Source organism: Cyprinodon variegatus, unplaced genomic scaffold (assembly GCF_000732505.1).
Source record: "Cyprinodon variegatus isolate N-32 unplaced genomic scaffold, C_variegatus-1.0 Scaffold331, whole genome shotgun sequence".
Lineage (NCBI taxonomy): Eukaryota > Metazoa > Chordata > Actinopteri > Cyprinodontiformes > Cyprinodontidae > Cyprinodon > Cyprinodon variegatus.
The window spans coordinates 21,477-27,584 of record NW_015150784.1 but is presented as its reverse complement, the minus strand read 5'-3'; positions in this window follow the sequence as shown (position 1 = coordinate 27,584).

Below are 6,108 nucleotides of genomic sequence, written 5' to 3'. Positions count from 1 at the left end.
GCCAAATGCAAACCCAAGTAACCAGCATTTCAAAGAGATTATGCATCAGATAAAGTCACTCACTGGTGAGCAATGATGCAGAAGCTGAAAAATCCCTGGTTTGAGCCAGATTTGGGTCTCTGAGTAAGACACACTGTACCCTGAACATTCCTTGGAAAAAAAAAAAAAAAAAAGAAATCTGCTTGTACTCCTAAAATAATGTGTTAAAAAGTTGGAAAATTTACTTTTTTGTAGGAATGTACAATTTCAGTTACAAATAAAGGTGATCCTATATGCTGGCCATAAATACATTTATTCCCATATTAAATAGGGGGGCATGTCAACGTGTGTCTAGTATTCTCTTTTATGAGCTAAACTTCCCTCCTTGAAACATGACATTAAGGTAGAAGAGTTTCAGCCCTCAAATGAACCCAGAGGCTATGTTGTTAGGGGCTCAGATGGCTATGGCAGGATCTCCCAAGGTAAACAGACTCTACTACTCTAAGAGGGATTCAAAAGCATTCAATTTGACGATAAAATCAAGGCCTTCACCCTGTAGCCCGGCCTGGGGTTGAGGCTTTGTCGGTGAGTGGCTGGTGGTCTTTTAAATCCTCACGGGACTGGGCCTGGCAAAGCCTAAATGAAAAATACGAGGCCATTCCACTGAGCCCCCAACATGCTGGGAGAACCGTGAAGGGACTGGTACTAAAAGGATTGGTCAGGAGGCTGAGGCTGAAGCTAAGGCAACCCAATTCAGGGATGTTTAAAGTGGCTCTGAGGACATACAGCAGGATGTCACCTGGCTGAGGGTAAGGAGCGAGCATGTGCATGAGGTTGAGTGATACCAGCTAGAAATACTCAGCTCACCTTCATGCACAGCCAGGGCTGGTGAAAAGTGCTCCTTGAGAGAGGGCAACTCATGCTGGAGCTCAACCCGGTGAATCGCCGGTGGGGGGGTCTCATAAAATTTTTATTCAGCTTGCATTTAATTATTCTACACTTTCTATTTATGTATTCAACTATGTGTTTCTCTGTGTGTAGCACCGTACCACCACAGCCAATTCATTTTATGTCTAATAAAGTTGACAATAAAGTGTTTTTCTGATTCTGATTAATTATTTTGTCTCCTGTTCTCTCATTGACCTCAGCACATGTATCTCATTCCTTTTGTTTGGGCAAAGCCTTTTGTTCACTTTTATCTGCCAAAGTTTACATTCAATTCAGGTTTCTTCTATTGAATTACCTGTCTGTGCAGCGATTTGGATTTTCTTTGAAGAAAGGATGGTGCCATCATTCATTAGCCTCTTGTGTTCTTAAGATACTTTGCAGATGAAGCTCTGTGTATCTTTTAATCAAAGCTATACTTAGAATTTGCTTTTGACATGTTCTAATGCTTTCTATTACAAACAGGTTCTGCACGTATCCTTCCAATAAACAAATTAAATATCAAGGAGTAGAATAATATAGTATAGGGAAAATGTAGCCACACTGTGTATTATGTACATATATATGATGTGTATTTGTACTATTTGAGCTCAAACTTCCAATCACTGAGGGACTTTTCATCTATAAATACAATAATGACAAAGAGTGAGGCAGGGGTAAAAGCTGGCGGTTGATCTTGCTGATGGTTGAAAGAAAATCACATAATCTTTGAAACAGTTTTAAAACAGTTTATGTTAATTCAAGAAATCTGAGGCTGGACTGTTGCTTTGCAGAAATTTTAAAAAAGTTTTCAGATTTAAGGTTTTATGGAGTAAATTTAAGAAGGAAAGTATCTCGTAGCCAATCTATACACCAATTTTTAATCATAAAAAAATAAAATATAAAAAATACCCAGTGAAGTGACAAAATTTATAACGCTGGTTTTTAAATGGACTTATTGCAGTATAATTACATTTCTGTTTGATTCCATTTCAACTGCCAAATTCATTGCACCTTTTTTGGTGAGTCATTGCAAGTTTATTTTATGTCTCCTCTTTCATGTTTATATCCCCTTGTATATTCAACCTAAGCTCTTCACCAATGTAGTCCTATTCACCTGGATTTGCAAATTGCTTTTTTTTTATTATTTAAAATAATTTCATTGTTTCACACCATGACACAAAGTATTCCCCAGTTCTGTCTAATAGTCCATCTCTAGTACCTCTTTAACTTGCAGTTATCTGACTTTTTCTGCAGATGGCAGAACTCATCTTTCCTTTTTCACTCATTTTCCTGGTACGTTCCTTTTTGTGCTGTGCAAGAGTGAAAAGAAATGGTGAAAGTAGCTTGTGGTGCTCTTGTGTCCTTCTGCTGCCCTTCACTTCTATTGCCTTAATTGTCAAATAGTTATGTTTTGTTAGTTATGTGATGGTTGTGTATAGATTTAAATATTTGTTTGATTTAATTTTTATTATATGTAAAAACAAATCAGACTGATGCTGTTACAATATCTAATATCTATCTGGTGCTAGCCATTTTCCCTTAGTCTCTTTGCCCATGTTGTCTACCTGCTCTCCCGTGTTCCAGTTATTAATTCCTTCCTCTGCGGGTTTTCATTCATGGTCAGATTTTTTCTGTTAGTATCACATCAAATCCTTTTTTTCTTCTCACATTTGGTCATTTTCTTAGACATGATCATGCATACCTTGTATGTATCTTATTTTCAGAGAGAAAAAAACACAGAACCTCCTGTTTACCATAACCAATGCTGTTAAGAGCCTTCTAATGTAAGGTAAGATAATGAATTTGCACAGAATTGTGCTATAAAACCAATTTATCTCTTTGAAGGGAAAATAGTTTTGTTTTTTTAACTTAATTAAACATGAAGCCTTCTATGTTTACTTTTTCAAAGACAATATTGAATTGCTTTTTAATTAGTTTGATAACTTAACTGCAATGAGTAGCACTGCTGCCTTACAGCGAGAAGGTTCTGGGTTCGATTCCGGGGCCAGGGTCTTTCTCGAGTTTTCATGTTCTCCCTGAGCATGTAGGTTCTCTCCGGTACCCTGGCGTCCTCCCGCAGTCCAAAAACATGATGGTTAGATTAATCGGCTTCTCTAAATTCTCCTTTGGTGTGACTATGAACGGTTGTTTGTCCTGTTTGTCTCTGTGTTGCCCTGCGATGGACTTGCGACCTATCCAGGGGGGGACCCCGCCTATCTCCGTAGACAACTGGAGATAGGCACCAGCACCCCTCGCGACCCCAGCAGGGATAAAGCATAATGGTAAATGGATGTTTAGTTTAATAAAACAACTCACTGGTTTGATGCCTGCAGATGTTCCTCACTCATTTGCAAATTAGCTAATAAGAAACTGGAAATTATGTCTAGATTAGGACACAATCTTAATCGAGAAACTGGAGTGGGTTGACTTCAGATTGATGGTGAATGTATGTCACCATATATCAGAGCATATGGCGAGGGACCAGTGTCACAACATTAGAAAGTAGTTAACATATATTTATGCTCTGTCTTGAAACTACCTTTTAATTCCAGATTATTAAACGATTAATTTAACAAGAAAATATATTTAGGTCTCCTGTGTGACTTCTCCTTCCCCTTCTATGTTTCATATTAATAAATATGTTATCAGTAATTCAGGGCCCATCGGTCATGAAGTCAGTCACTCAAGAATGAAATAAAGCTGCCCACCCACTCCAAACTGGAGTTGCTTGCTTCTCTCCGTCCAAATCAGTATTCAGTCTCATCTCTTTAATTTATCACCATATTGGATTTTTTTTCTACTTCTGATTTTATATTAGCTGCACTGGCCATGGAAAAGATCTATAGCATTCAATTTTGACCTTTCGAGCTTCAATAGTCAAATGGAAGCTGATTGTGTATTTCGTCACCATCCATCCTACGAGAGAAAGGCAACTGAAGCAATTTAATCAGCTCTAATTTATTTTCAATCATCGTCACTTTTAAAATGGGAAATAAGGAAAAATGTTTTCTTCTAAAAATGAAGATCAAGATCTCATTAACAAAGAAACAGCTTTGATTTAAAAAGAAGATGGTTTCAATTTGATCTCTTAAATGAGTCTCTAATTATGACACATTACAACGTTTCCTCTGTCAACCAATTTTCTACGGAAGGGCCAACTTTCCACCTGCTGTGTGTTTTTGCACTATGCAAATGAAGCAACATCTGTTTGATGTTGCAAAAATATGCATGAAGTAAGTAAATAAGAGTTTCCAAATGTATTCCCTGGCATGATCATTTTGGGTAAATACTAAAATAAAGAATTTTTTTTTCTTTCAGAAAAATGAAAAATCAGAACAAATCAAGATTTTTAAAAATTAAAACCTTGTCAAAGAAAACCCTTCATCTTTTTTTTTTTTTTAAGATTGCCATTCTCAAGATTGGGTTGTGGTGTGAGGACCCAAATGCAGAGGCAGGGAGGCAGAGGTGAGTTTCTTGATGATTTAATGAAGAGTTAATAAACAACTGAGGCAGGAAACCAAAATCCAAAAAAATCAAACATGAAAACAAAGTCAAACAAACCAGAAACCATGGAGACATCAGGAGGAAAACTATCACAAGGTGGAAGACTCAGAGAGACGGAGTTGGAGGAAGTTAGACGAGGAACCAGCAACGAGGAACTGAACAGAGAGAGTATTTATGGGAGACTGAAACAAAGAGAGGACTAACGAGGAAATTGGGAGCAGGTGTGAACAGAACAGAATAGGAAAGGAGCTAGGGAAAAAGGAGAACACAAGAGTGCAGCAGAGGGCAACAAATAAAAAACCTGAAAACTAAAAATAACCAGGAAACACAACAAAATAAGAAATAAACCACTAAAACCAGAAAACATGGAGCAAAGCAAAACTGAGAACTCAAAAGAAAACAACAGAACCAAAACGGTGATAGCCATATAGTTAATATTCATTATCTGTCCAAATATACACAAACTGGTTAAAAAGTTTTAGACAATAGCATTTATAGTCCTCTAATCTCCATCATCAGGTGGTGCTAATTAATGTAGCAAGGCTTTAACAGAACCCAGGCTTTACTCCCTGAAATCTCCAGCGCGGGTCCCACGTCTGCGTTTAAAAAAATTAGTTCTTAGTCGTCTCACTTGGTTAAATTTATAAAATAATTTGAATGAACAGTTTCTTGCTCTAGTAATATTTGCTCTGATGTTTAATGCTCTGCCCATGTACTCTTAGTGGTGTCCTCTTAGATTTACCTTCATAATTCCTGTTTCTTCTTATCTTGCTTCCATCTTCCACACTGCCTCTTCAAACCTATCGAATGATGCTTAATAAGGACTTGACTCCTTCTCACGTTTACCTTTACAACAGCAGGTCTTCTTTTATCTTTCAGGTATCTTGTTTATCTCTTGCTTGGGCCACGGGGGATAAAATGAATCATTCATTTCTACCCAATTGTTGGCTGTCCTTCAAGTTGCATGGATTGTTTATGAAATCTGCCTGGTGTTCTGTTTTATTTTTTTCTTTCAGTATAAAATCAAATATTCAAGGGTCTCCTTCAGAGAACTGTTTCAATTGCACACCAACACAAAGCTTGGGCTCCATTGCATTATTAATGTTGCATTAATATTAAGATTTGTTTGAATTCATATATAAAACACCTTAAAAGCTTTTGTGTCACTTGAAATGTTAAAATTCCTTTTGTCAACCTTATTTCAAACTGAGGTAAAAGAACAAGAATAGATACATACATTTTTTTAACCAAAATTATTTAAATAATTAACTGATGTTATGCAATCATTTTATATTCGAAGCCCAGCCCAGTTGGGTTGGCAAATAGGTGTTTTAATCAAAATATTTTTGGACTGTCATATGTGAAAACACACCTGACTGGCTGTACATTAGTGCAACAAATGAAAGGGTGAATTGAGGTTAAACAGTCAACTCTACACACATATTAATTACATTCACAACTATGTCCTTTCAAATAATTCAAAGAATTTCAGTCAAAAACCCTTAACTAATCTGGTTAAACTCCACTAAACCAAGTTACCATGTACTGTACACAAAAAAGTAATTAAAAATGGCTAAAAAAAAATAACTATAGCGGGAAAAAAATGATGCAATGATATCACAGTTTGGCATATTTTTTGGTTTAAACCAAAGTTTATCTTGAAGAGTTTGGAATAAAGTCAAATTAGCTTTTACTAAT